Raw genomic sequence first — 13,910 nt, 5'->3', positions numbered from 1 at the left:
AATAGTTACTAATTTGAAAAAATTGCTCTGTCTGAGGAAGGTAATTTTGCCTTCTCAAAATGATTAAAGAATTTTATGCAACAAATTGAATGTTTATTTTGACCACATTTAGATCCAGGCACCATTATAATACTCCTGATTATAGTTACATTTATCAAGTGACAGTACGGATGGTACGAGCCAAGGAAGGGTTGGATCAGTGCAGTGTAAGTTGGCAAGGAAGTCATAACGGTACTGCAGAGTTATTACCAGACAGGCTGATTCATTGTGCACATTGAATTGGACCTGAACACCACTTCAAGAGATGACTTCTTTGTTTGTGGCTGATTGTTTTCTTTCCCCTTCCAAGAATCATTCCCTTGACAGCCCTGGCAAATCGGAGGTCTTGGACTAATATCAGCATTCCTAACTTACATTTCAAAGGGATTGTTCTTTGGAATATGCATCTTCCAACTGGGAGAAAGAATGAGCCCAACTAACCTAATTATGATTTAATTACATAAATAGCAGTATTCCATTGTACGAATGTGGGTTTTTATTTATCATTTGCAAAACAAATAATAAACTCAGCTAAATAAGGATTATTGCCGAATATATCGCGAAGGGGAAATATGGCTCTGAATTTAAACTTTGATTTCAGTACCTAACGGTACCTTTAATTATGGGATCATAACTTTAGCATTTATCTCTATCTTTGAAAATCAAATGCTGATTATAACAAGGCTGCAAAAAGACCCATGGTAACCCATGCAGAGCAATACCGTATGTCAGTCTGTATTATAGGATATTGTTGCTACCATAAGTGAAAACACAATTACCTCCTCCATGGATACATTGAACATGTAACTGTTCAGCAAATATGCTTTCAGAATAAAGCAAACTAAATTGGAAGCACATAAAGCTGTAGTTTAAAAATATGTTTGTCAGACTTCTTATTGTTGCATCAGTATGGAGGATTACCTCTTTTCATTACCATTATTATGCAATGACAACAACAATTCATTCGCGTTCGAATGATCCCTGCGTTAAATTAAAGTCAGGAATGACAAAAATCCAGGTAAGTCCGACACGTTACAAACTCACAAATTGCCGCCTGACAAAAATTAATTGGATCCATTGCTTAATAATTAGCTCGGTGCTGTTGTTGAACAATCCATATTTTACTGTCCTGTCAAACCACATGAGGATATACACGGTTAGTGTTACCTAATACCTGTATCTTTAAACTAAAGCTGACTCGGTGGTGGCACAGTGAATTAAACAGTGGCTATTCATCCTTGGAATTTGGACTCACAGCCAGCTCAGGCTTAATCGTTGAAAGCCACTCCATCTGCTGGATACAAGGGGTTCTATGTGAAATGTTTTCAGGTGACTGTAATCCTGGCTCTGAGTGGGCTTTCAGCTCTGGCAAAAAGCTGGCCTTCCACTGGCCGTGAACTGACAGGCTTACTCACAGAGTCATAGTGTGGAAACAGGCCCTTCAGCCCAACTTGTCCACACTGACCAACATGTCCCATCTACACAAGAAACTCTGAAACTCTTCTACTTAAGAGAAAAAAAACTCCTAGACACAAGGAAGGTAGGCACAACGGGTCTGAAGAAGGCTCCCGACCTGAAGCGTCGCCTATCCATGTTCTCCAGAGATGCTGCCTGATCCGCTGAGTTACACCTATTTAATAGTTAATAGTCAACACTTTTGTATTAAACAATAAATTTATTTTTTTATATTTTATAAAGAGTGTAAATAAACCAGCATTAAATTATTGGCATTTATATAATGTAATGTAAGCCTGTATTTGTAGCCTGTCTTTACTTTCTGAAATCTTCCAGCAGAAATACATTTAGCAATCAAGGTGATTAGTTGGATATTAAATCCATCCATGGTGCTCTGTGAACAGAAATGCATGAGAGCTACCTAAACTCTAAGGATCTGGAAGAGTTCCCTCCTCTGTGAAGGGGGAAAGTGCATGACTGTATTTCTTCCGTCACCAAAAGAAGCAGAAAGTCTGAAGGGTCACACCCTGAAACATCATCTGTCCATTTCCCCCCACAGATTCTGCCTGGGTTGCTGAGTTCCTCCAGCACTTTGTTTTTTACACGCACATCAATATCAGTTAACACAATTGGGATTCTGATAAAAGCTCCTCAAGTGGAAATATTAATTCTGTTTCTTCCTCTACAGATGCTACCTGACTTGCGAAGTATTTCCAGTATTTCTTGTTTTTGTATCCTGGTCAAGGCATGCACTTTGGTTCAATGGAAGCACCCTTCTCTGAAGAAAGGTCTCGACCCGAAACGTCACCCATTCCTTCTCTCCTGAGATGCTGCCTGACCTGCTGAGTTACTCAGCATTTTGTGAAATAAATACCTTCGATTTGTACCAGCATCTGCAGTTATTTTCTTACCCTTCTCTCCAAGTTAGATGAAGACAAGTGTTCAAGTTACATGTCAGCAACTTAATAAGCATTTGTGCCAAAAGTTCCTTTTTCATTGGCAAACACAGAATATATTGGAAACACTCAGCAGGACAGGCAGTAAATGTGGAAAGAGAAACAGAATGAATATTTCAAGTCAAATACCCTCTGTCAGAATCTCAAAAACGTTGCCCTTTTGAGACCGGAGGTAGGGGAACACCACTGCCTAAAGGTTTTGCTTCAAGCCTAATAAATCCTGACTTGGAAATATATATATCGCCATTCCCTCATCGTCACTTGTGCTAAATCCAGGGATTACTTGTGGAGTAGCTTCATCGCACCGTCTCATGGTTTAACCATGCAATTGTCCCAGTGCTAGGGATGCTACAAATCCAGGCTTGCATTACATTAAAAAACGCCAATAATTTTATGCTGCATTATTTACGCACTGGTGTTTATCACAACAAACGCTTATAAGCCTTAGGAGCAGAATTAGGCCATTATCGAGTCTACTCTGCCATTCAATCATGGCTGATCTATCTTTCCCTCTCAACCCCATTCTCCTGTCTTCTCCCCATAACCTTTGATGCCCTTACTGATGAAGAACCTATAATCTCATTAACCTTTAAAATACCCAATGTCTTGTCCTTCACAGCCTCCAGTGGCAATGAATTCCAGATTCGCCATCCTCTGGGTAAAGAAATTCCTCCTCATCTCCATCCTAAAGAAGGTACGTCCTTTTATTCTGAGGCTGTGCCCTCTGGTCCTACAGGTTCTAGACCCTCCCACTCCTGGATCACTAATGCACTAATGGCGTTAAACCGTAATATTCCTTTCCTTTGCACCTCAGTACACGTGACGATAATAAACTACACTAAACTTGCTATGCAATGTTGTATTCTTGCAAAAAAAATCTGGTTTCCAGCTTTTGCTTCACCCGGCTCTCATTCAATTGGATTCAATAACAAACGCGAAGCCCAATGCTCTGCACAAAATATTATTAATATTAATGGTAATTGTTTTGTCACCAGTTGATTTGCAGAGGAAGCTGCATAATTCAGCCTTTAACCAGATGCTATTCTTCCCCAATAAAAATTTTAAAAAATCATACTGAATAATAGCCAGGAATCATTAAGAAGCGCCAACCCGTCGTTTAGTGTGGAATGGGCAGGTCAAACACGACTGTCATATCTGAATCACTTGGCAATTGCTAGCTCAACACACATGTTGACTGGAAACCGAAATAAGGGAAGTTAATAACATAAGGGGGGCTGGAGGAACATCACAGCCTGGAAACTGCAATTGAATGCGTTGAGCCGCTGTCACATGGTTTTTACCATGAGAATCCGATCTGATTAAAATGAATTGGCTCCGTTGCGATTGGCCGGACGGGCCCGATGATGCCAGTTTTCAGGGTGAACTGCAGACCCGGCGAGGACGAGGAGATTAGCGCTGCTGGGAGTCCCATTCAATGGCTCTCTTCACTTATCTCCCTCCCTCTCTCTCTCCCCCCCCCCCCCCCCCCCCCCAACCTCTCTATCTCTCTCCCCCTTCCCTTTCTCTCTCCCCCCTCTCCCTCCCTCCACCCCCTCTCTATCTCTCTCCCCCTTCCCTTTCTCTCTCCCCCCTCTCCCTCCCTCCACCCCCTCTCTATCTCTCTCCCCCTTCCCTTTCTCTCTCCCCCTCCCCTCTCTCTCCCCACCCCCTCTCTCTCTCTCTCTCTCTCCCCACCCCCCTCTCTCTCCCCACCCCTCTCTCCCCCCTCTCTCTCTCGTCCGATACTCTCTCCCCTCTCTCTCTCCCTCTCCCTCTCTCTCTCCCCCTCTCTCTCTCCCCACCCCCTCTCTCTCTCTCTCTCTCTCTCCCCACCCCCTCTCTCTCCCCACCCCTCTCTCCTGTCTCTCCCCCCTCTCTCTCTCGTCCGATACTCTCTCCCGCCCCCTCTCTCTCCCTCTCTCTCTCTCTCTCTCCCCCTCTCTCTCCCCCCCCCTCTCCCTCTCCCCCCTCTCTCTCGTCCGATGCTCTCTCTCCTCGGAGTTACAGACACCTTTCACCCCCCCCCAGCCCTCTCCGCGCCGCAGGTTTCGTTTTGCCTCCCGCTTCTCTGCAGCGCCGGGTAATAAGCCACCGTCCGGAGTCTGGGGCTGGACGCGAGTTTGCAACACCCTGGCGGGGAGGGAGGGAGCGGGGGGGGATTCCCTGTGTCAGTGGAGCTTTCTGAAATTGGAACCGTGCAGCAAGGGGAGTCTCCGCTGCATACTTTTAACCCCCTCCTCTCTGTTTCCATCTGTGTCTGAGAGTCGCTGCCGTTCTCCAGGCATCCGCGGCGTGTGTGCGAGATGGCTGCATTTTTTTTTTTATTGCAAAGGGATTGAATTATTTTTCAGGGGTCCCGGGACACCAGGTTTTTCGCCTCGACATGGAAATTCCACGTGTTGGCTATAACTCTGCAACATGCATTCTGCTGAAGTGTGGCGATCACTGTCTGTCGCCCCTCCCCACACCCTCCCCCCTCCCCTTCCCCCCCCCACCAACTCAACATTTATACCAAAAAGACGGCGGAGATCATCTATGAACAAAGTTTAAAGAATGAGAAACGAGTTCGGAATTAAAGGGGGATTTGCAGGACGTTTCATATATAATATGAAGTGGGAAAAACAATGGATCGAGGACAACAACGTGGACGTCAGCGAGACGCCAGGGGAATGTCCCCAACGACTGCAAACTCTTTAGAAAGGAGAGACGAGGAGAGCAAGAAGCGACAGTGGAACGAAATTCAGAAATAAAACCAGGTTGGGAAAAGTAACGGCGAGGGGTGAATTCTTTTTTTTTTTTTTTTTTTTTTTTTAAAGCGGGGCTGGTCAAATGCAAGGAGAGACGCCAACAGAGGAGTGGTCATCGGTGGAGTCTTACACACACACACACACCAAGCAGCGGCCTTTCTCAGCTGAGTCAGCCCGAAAGCAGTGGTCGTCTCAATTGCAGCGCTTCTGTGCAAAGCAGAACAAAAGAGCACATGGCACAAACAGTGAAACACAAAAGCTCCAGGTTTAATAATCTCATCAAATTGTTATTTATTAACGCAGCGCATTGTGCATGTTAAACTGTAATAATTAATTGAGACGGGGGTTAGGGAAATTGATGTTTAAAACTCGGAGATAAATGTGGAAAAATAGCCGCATCTTTCTTCAGATCATTGGGTTTTTAATTTTGGGGGACAGAATCAGCCGTACAGTTGTTTAAAGCAGCTGCAAAATATAACATCTCCCTGTAAGTCCAACTGATATTATCTTAGAAGTTCTCCCAGAGTATATTATTGAAAACGCGTTAAAGCGCGCCTAACAAACAGATTTAAATGAAACCCAATCCCTGCAATTGTATCTTTAATATTTATTGGGGATACACACGTTTTTCTTCGGATGGTCATCCAAAGTTCACGGGAATAATTTATGAAAGTGTTCACATATGTTTTGCTTCTTAAATCCTGTTAAGTTGTCCCATTTAAAAATGGCTGCATTAACTCTGCCATTATTGCCCGGGTTCTGAAGCGCACATTTTCTGACCAGCGACCTGGTTTTAAATCGTTTCAGAGACTTATTTCACGTTTTAAAACTGGCAGTAGAAATTTTAACCAAAGCAGCCTGCATCTGAGAGCGAACAACTGGCGTGATGCTCTCGCAATGCGAGGGAAATTTCGAATACTGATCCTTTCGTGCGATAAAATGTCAGCAACCTTATGCAATATAATCTTTAATTTTTATCGACTTATTTAGCGCATCTGTAGCACTCACTAATGGCGTAAGGTAATAGCAAACATCTGGCGAATAGGGTTCCCATTTTATTTGAAGTTCTGTTCTCGGGTATTTTTTTTTGTTGTTAACTGTACCAAGAAGGTTTGAAGCGAAATATCTCCTTTCGTTTCCGATCTATTGACATTTTATTTAAGATTCACAAAGGAAACAACAATAACGGCCCCCAATTAGCAAGTAGGACTAGTGTAACTGCAGAATATAGACTGTTAGGGTAGGCATAAAATCCACTTACTTCCACGCTGTCCACAGTTTTAACATCTACAGCTTGGCTAATATAGATGGGCACAATTTATATTACATTTGAACATTGGTAGCGCTAACTTACGGCATATTTTTTTACTTTATATTCTACTCGATTATTTTTAGGCTCAGACTTGATCAAAAGCAGAATCTCGTCAAGACGGAGGTTGGCCATCGTCAGCATTTTAAAGAGCCCCGGACATCTCCAAAACGATCGACGTAAAAGTTATTTTTGTGGATTCTGACCATTTTAGACATGTTAGCCCAGGTCACTTGTTAGAGCTTGTTTTTAAAAAAACTTTCCAGGAATAATAAAACGACCAAAATAGCAATCAGTCGGTTAATCTGCAAATAGTGCAGAAATGCAATAGAGACTTTACATTTGAACATCGTGCAGACAGTTAAAAACAATGAATTTGGTTTGTTGTGTCTAGGCGTCCTTTGGTTAATTTTGTCAACCACGTTTCCCTCTGACACCCTTATCATTTGAGAACCACCGAACTATACGTTTTATCAAAAGAAATAATCATGCTTTGTGGGGTTTTGAAAAATTCCTTTACCTCACCGTGGGCCTGCATTGTGCCTTTAAAATAACATTTGGTATTAATTGCATTTGAATGAATTATATTACAATCTTTAAACCCCAATCCAAATTTTGACTAGCTACCTAATTTCAAATCCAGATTGTACCTCTGCGTATTTTGGTAAGAATCATTTTTAAAGAGGATGTCCGTTTAATGCAAACCCCCACATTCAAAACACAATTTACCTATTAACTTTTCGCATAAACCAAATGCTACTTTAAGTCTCCATTTTCACAAAACTCCTCGCGTATTTTCGTGCTCGCATTGAGATCATCGACGAATCGCATCTTTGAAAACACGAATGTTTCTCAGTAAAAGATTAATATTCTTCCTGACGTTCATTTTTATCGGGCGGTTCGCATTTTAAAAAAAATGGTAAGTACACGTGGTTCAGTGGGGACTTTTATTCGTGATTTTGCTGAATATTTCCAAGCGAGTTACTCAAGTATAAATAATTGTCAACTAAAGTTAAAGTATTGTGAATCAAACTAAAGTCCCTCGGCCTGTAAAGACTGACTGACTGCAAAGACACGCTGCATTCATTCCAGTGTGTTTGGAAGGAAAAAAAACTGCTTCAGAACCGCAAAAAAAAAAATTACAACGTATTCATCATGCAAAGTGCTGGAAATCGGGCATAACATTATTCTTTGTACTTCCTGAACGTCGAGGCTTAGTAGAAAGAACTTGGCCGCTGGTGAAAGCTTTGCAGTGCGGCGTTGAAGCCACGGCGTTAGAGAGAGAGAGAGAGAGTCTTTGACTTTTTGCACGTTTTTGTTGGCAGTTTCAGCGTTCAGCGGGCACATTTTGTGGAGACCTGGCACTCATATAAATCGCCGTCCCTGCGTTAAAGCGACGGAGAACCTCGCCAGGAAGCAGCGTCTGCTTTGTGGAGCTTTGCACCTTCATTCATTCTGCTGTGAAAGCATTCATTTCAGCTTTGGGAGCGCCCGGAGCAGAAGGAGATGAATTGCGAGCAGTGTCACATTTGACTCCATAAAAGATGGAGGATTTCTATATTGTTAATTCCGGAGGTTGCACGTTACAATTTTTCAAGACTGTTCGCGCTATATATATATATATATATATATAAAACACACAGCAACTTTCTCAGATCGCTGTAACCGTGTAGGCGTTGATTTCGGAGCCATCTCATTCTGATCGCTGTATTCTTGTTTTGCTGTGGCAACTATTCAACCACGGTTTTACTCGAGAAAAAAATAAATAAAAGATAAAACACGTTATTGTCTGTGTTAATCTTTGTGATTTTTTATTTTTGCAGTCAGGTTTCGGGGGGAAACACGTTTAAAACCGGATCAAATACAATGCACCATCGTTAAAAGTGCACGTGTTGAAACGGCGCCACGTTATTTTCTTCGGGTTTAAGTAAAACATTCAGGTGCTAATGGCTGGTAAATACTGAGGAGGATTGTTGAGGGGTGCATAGAAACTCCGGCCTGGCCACTGAAGTCGGTTGTTATTTGCAACACTGCGGGCTCATGGCAAATAACCTTCATCGACTTTTATTTTTGAAAGCAAAATTCCATTCTGGGGGATTCCACTTATCGCGCAGGTACACGCTCAGATATCCGTGCTCCAATCGAGCAATAGTTTATTATATGCTTTTTAAAAAATAAATAAAGGAGTAATCCCATACGCGGTTGACATTTTATCTCATTCTTGAAAGCCACAAGTCGTGAAATGGTGACCCTCACGGCGGCACACACAGCTATTTTAAAGTTGAAGCATTAATTTATATCACTGATTCGCAAATATTTTAATTAATTGTTCTTTTTTTTTTTTTAATGTCTACCGATATTTCAGGAAAGATTCATTCAACTTCGGATCAATTTGACTTTTTAAAGCCAAGCGTTGATTTCAAGACTTTTCCCAGTGCTGAGGGAGGCTTCTTCCGTCCCCCACCGTTCCAGTGTTTTACAGGGAAGGGAAATTAAACGTCCCAACACAAAAAAACACAAATGAATGCTTGCCCCCCCATTATCGAGCACGGCTGAGTTATTTGCAGCGGCCCTTCCCCGCGTTGAGTCGTGTAATGAAGTGGTTTGCTCTGCTTTGGTAGCGCACCCTTCCTTGCCTGCTCGGGAGAGCCGGTCTGGAAAGCAGCGAAGAAACGCACCGCACTCCCACAACCTTCTCTCTCTCTCCCCTCCCTCCAACTGACTTCTGACAAGTTTTGAGGTAGAAAAGAGAGAGGGCAAAAACAAAAAAAATAACCAGAGGTTCTCTCCCGAAGCGAAGTGCCGCCCTAACTCCCTGTCTGATCGCAGTGAAACGGCGGCGTTTGAGGACATTTATGATGAGCAATTAAAAGCAATTCTGTCCGTGGGTGAAATTATAAACCTGGCGCCTATTTAAAATTCACCTCACCCAACTATTTACCTTTTAAGTCACGCCTAGGAATAATTTTACAAATGTTCCATTGAATCGTTTGCATTTTTTTAAATTATTTCCAATTAAGACATGATAATGGCACAACATTTGTAAAGAGAAAAACATTAGGATTATAAATGTCTACTGGCTGAGTTATTCCAAGAGCGAAACTGAACGGCTGCAGTATTTATGTTATTTAGGTAGCAACTGGTGAGTTTCACTGCGGATAGTGCAATCGGTTAGCATAGGCTGGACGCACAGATTGGCGAGTGTTATCTCTGCAATATGTCGCACAGGGGAAAAAAAACAAAATCAGGGGGGGGGAAAAGCGAAACACGAACACCCAAGAAATACACCCAACTTCACATTAAATTCTAAAAGAGGTTTCCTTTAAAGTCATAGCAAATAGATTCGCATAAAAGTGAAATATAAAGCAAAACGACCCTCTCACGGTTCAGGAATGGAATACTGCTCTGGATATTGACTGCAAGGTAATGGGGGAAAACTCACATCGTTTCCAAAAAAAACCCGCAGTCGTTGTTCACCAACTATGGAATTAGCAAAATCCCACTGAAGTCTCACCTGGTCCACGACACAGTCCCGTGGGAAAGGGTCTTTTGGGTAAAGTTTATATTCCCCCCATTCACTTTGATACATCGAAGTCGGTTTAAAACTAGCTACCTCCTAATACATTATTAATTTGACGAATTCTAAATAAGATTGGCTCGCAATTAGTAATTTTAACCAAGGCACCGAGCAAATAGATCTAAATAATGCGGAACCACTTTAACGATTTAAATTGAAGACTGTTGTACTATAATGGAGGGTGGATTTTCGCGATTTATTTTGCCAGGAAGTTTTCACAAAGTATTTGGGGGATTAAAGAACTGTTTTATTGGATCTTTGAATGAAATTGTGGTTGATATGTCATTGCACCGTTCGCCACAGGGAGAGAAATTTAACAATTAATAATATATAAAACGATTTTAAACTTTGGTTGGGGAACCGATTGAATTAAGTTGAGTTTTCGGATGGGAAATGGAAATGTTCCCTCCAAATTTATTGGAATCTATTCCCGTTAAAGGGGCTGACACGTTATTGTTTTTTTTAAAAACTGAAGATAGACACAAAATGCTGGAGTAACTCAGCGGGACAGGCAGCATTTTGTATCTATCTTCGGTTTAAACCAGCATCTGCAGCTCCTTCCTAAACATTTTTTTTGTTAACTGGGTGGTTTACCTCGCCCGCATATCTGGATGTGGAAATGTTGACAACACTCACACACACACTAAGGAAGAGAGAAAATAAACCAGATGGTCGCCGTGGAGAAGGTTGGTGGGATCTGTTGATAAACGAGTCCCAGCCTCGATCGAACAACATAAAAAAAAAATCACAATGCAGAAGTTGTGACATTCAACGTGTTCATAACAGAAGATTGCAAATAACAGAATTATATATAATATAATGCTTAATGAACTTGTAGGACGAATGTAATATTTAACAGCATGAATCCTTTCAAGAGAAAAAAACAACAAGTTTAAAATAATCCCCTTACAAACTCAATATCCTTCTAATCACGGGATAATTATGTTTTTATTGGTGTAGTTGATAGATTTTTGTGGTGTTTTTATTCAATCAATGGAAAAAACAATTTCATCTTCTGCAGGGGAAAACGACATTATCCTGAAACGGCCGAGAGTCCCGGTGCGGTGGGAAGGAGTGGGTTTAACCCAATAAGAAAGCGAGTGGTAGCGCTGAAAATAACGTGTACATTTTGATGCATTTTGGCATGGGACTGATAACTTTCGAAATGTTTAATTTGATGACTGGCAGTGGATAGGACTCTGAGATCACCTGCTGGAATAACATATTTTAGCAGCAATGCTGTGGATACGATTAAAATCTCTACGCCACGGTGCTGGGGCACTCTACAATCCTACCGTTTAGTTTAGTTTAGAGATGCAGCGCGGAAACACGCCCTTCGGCCCACGGTGGCCTCGATCCCCGTACTATCCTCCGCACTAGGGAAACTACATTAAAAAAAAACCCCCACAAACAAATCAACCTACGTCTTTGGAGCGTCCGAGGAAACCGGAGCACCCGGAGAAACCCCCCATGCAGGTCACAGGGAGAAGGTCCAAACTCCGGACAGGCAGTACCAGTAGTCAGGATCGAACCCGGGTCTCTGGCGATGTGAGGCTGCAACTCCACCGCTGCCCCAAACATAGTTTTGAAAATATGACCATCTACCTTCATCAAACCCACCTTTGCTGAGTACACTAGTGCAAGAGAGGACTTTGTAATGTATGTCCAACTCCTGGATCACCAAATAAAAAAGTTTTTTTTTTTTCAATATTAGGAATTTCATTGATTCAAAGACGACCAGTTGGAAAGAATGCTGTGAACAGTTTAACGTGGGTTGCATTTTCAGGTAGTTTATGCCTTTATATTATTCTACGTTGAGACAAACAGGGACTTTTTTTATTTGTGTTTTTTTTTTTCTTTCAGCAATTTTCTGGAATGTTCTGAAGATGCTGACTCATTCTGAGCCCTCCTTCCCCCTGGGAGTGTTCAATCCAACACTGTTTCCCATGTGAGCTTCCACAGTGAGAGTCAGCAGACTGTCTTTCCTTAGGGAATTCCATCAGTCATGCCTAACCCTGCCTTTCTCTGATAAATCTCTGCACTGAAGAGTACCAAAAATAAAATAAGAATCAGGCAAATCTTCATGTGTTCTAGATTACTGAGGGCAATTCTAAAGATCCAGTGAATTCAATTGAAAGCACTCAGGCCCAGAATACATTATTTTTAACCAAAATACATGGCTACTTCAGTAAATCAGAATTTTTAAAAATGAACAGGCAAAGAATTATATTTTAGTTTCCCACAAAATAGTGATATTTTATGCAATCTGAACAAGCAGAAAGTCCAATTATTCCCAGCAGAAGTATTAGTGAGTATTTCAATTGACAGGTGCTTGGATAGGAAAGGAGTTGATGGATATGGGTCCACTGCAAACAAACGGGATGAGTGTAGATAGGAATGGTGGTCAGTATGGACGAGATGGGCCGAAAGGCCTGTCGCTATGATTCTCTCATGACAAGATCAGGCTCAGCATTTTCAAAAATGGGATGTGGACATTAGCTGTAAAGCTAATGTTTATTGGGAGACAATACACTTGAAATTTAAAAGGAACCATAAAGGCAACTTTTTCACTCAGAGTGTAGTCTGTATCAGGAATGATCTGCCTGGGGAAGCTACAGAAGTGGATAAGATTATAGAAACATAGAAACATAAAAACATAGAAAATAGATGCAGGAGTAGGCCATTTGGCCCTTCGAGCCATTCAATATGATCATGGCTAATCATCCAGAATTAGTACCCTGGTCCTGCTTTCTCCCCATATCCCTTGATTCTGTTAGCCCTAATAGCTTTATCTAGTTCTCTCTTGAATGCATTCAGAGAATTGGCCTCCACTGCCTTCTGAGGCAGAGAATTCCACAGATTCACAACTCTCTGACTGAAAAAGTTTTTCCTCATCTCAGTTCTAAATGGCCTACCCCTTATTCTTAAACTGTGGCCCCTTGTTCTGGACTCCCCCAACATTGGGAACATGTTTCCTGCCTCTAACGTGTCCAACTCCTTAATAATCTTATACGTTTCGATAAGATCTCCTCTCATCCTTCTAAATTCCAGTGTATACAAGCCTAGTCGCTCCAGTCTTTCAACATATGACAGTCCCGCCATCTTGTTCAGCATGGACAAGGTGGGTCGAAGGGCCTGCTTCCATGCTGTTTGGCTCTATAACTCTCACTTCAACAGTCTCCCCACCTGCATAAAGTAACTTCCATCCATTCAGTTCCCAATTAAAGCAAACTAACCTGTCCCAATGACCACTGCCCAGTAACTCTTACGTCAACTTTGTGCCAATCTTCCAGATATCCTACACCCCTTTGCTAATAGGAATAAAAGGTCTTGGGAGGATGCAATTTCCCTTGCACTACATCCAGGTCCGGATCAGCTTGACAATAAGAACACCTATGTCAAGGTGTTATTCATTTCTACAGCTAAGCTTCAACACCACCATACCAAATAAGCTCAGCCCTAAACTTCTCGACCTTGGCCTTGGGACCTCCATCTGCAACTGGCTTCTGGACTTCCTGACCAAAAGACCTTAGTCGAATAGAATTGGTCATATCATTTCCCTCTCCCTGACCCTCAACACCAGTGCACCTCAGGGCTGTATGCTCAGTCCTTTGTTCTACCTCCTGTACCCGTGACTGTGGTCAAGTACAAAGCCAACTTGATCTTTAAGTTCACCGAAGATACAGCTGTTGTCAGTGGGATCAACAATAGTGTGGAGAAAGAGATGGAGAACCTTGAGTCATGGTATCAGGACGGCAGCCTTGACCATAAAAGGACACAAAGTGCTGCAATAAATCAGTGGGTCAGGCAGCATCTCTGGAGAACAT

The 13,910-nt window shown here is 42.2% G+C and overlaps 1 long non-coding RNA gene across 3 annotated transcripts; it reads left to right on the top strand.

Annotated features, from left to right (window-relative positions):
• Positions 1–5,000: 5,000 nt before the first annotated feature.
• Positions 5,001–12,198, top strand: LOC144594565 (uncharacterized). 3 transcript variants are annotated; one of them, XR_013547402.1, is made up of 4 exons: positions 5,001–5,206; positions 6,593–6,685; positions 11,798–11,852; positions 11,947–12,198. It is a non-coding gene; the product is annotated as an uncharacterized LOC144594565 (long non-coding RNA). The 3 variants fall into 3 exon arrangements; XR_013547401.1 differs by lacking the exon at positions 5,001–5,206 and adding an exon at positions 5,371–5,462; XR_013547400.1 differs by lacking the exon at positions 5,001–5,206 and adding an exon at positions 5,377–5,462 and having other exon boundaries at positions 11,798–11,869.
• Positions 12,199–13,910: the final 1,712 nt, after the last annotated feature.

This window comes from Rhinoraja longicauda, chromosome 6 (assembly GCF_053455715.1).
Source record: "Rhinoraja longicauda isolate Sanriku21f chromosome 6, sRhiLon1.1, whole genome shotgun sequence".
Classification (NCBI taxonomy): domain Eukaryota; kingdom Metazoa; phylum Chordata; class Chondrichthyes; order Rajiformes; family Arhynchobatidae; genus Rhinoraja; species Rhinoraja longicauda.
The sequence above is the reverse complement of the archived record's forward strand: the minus strand, read 5'-3'. Positions and strand labels throughout refer to the sequence as shown.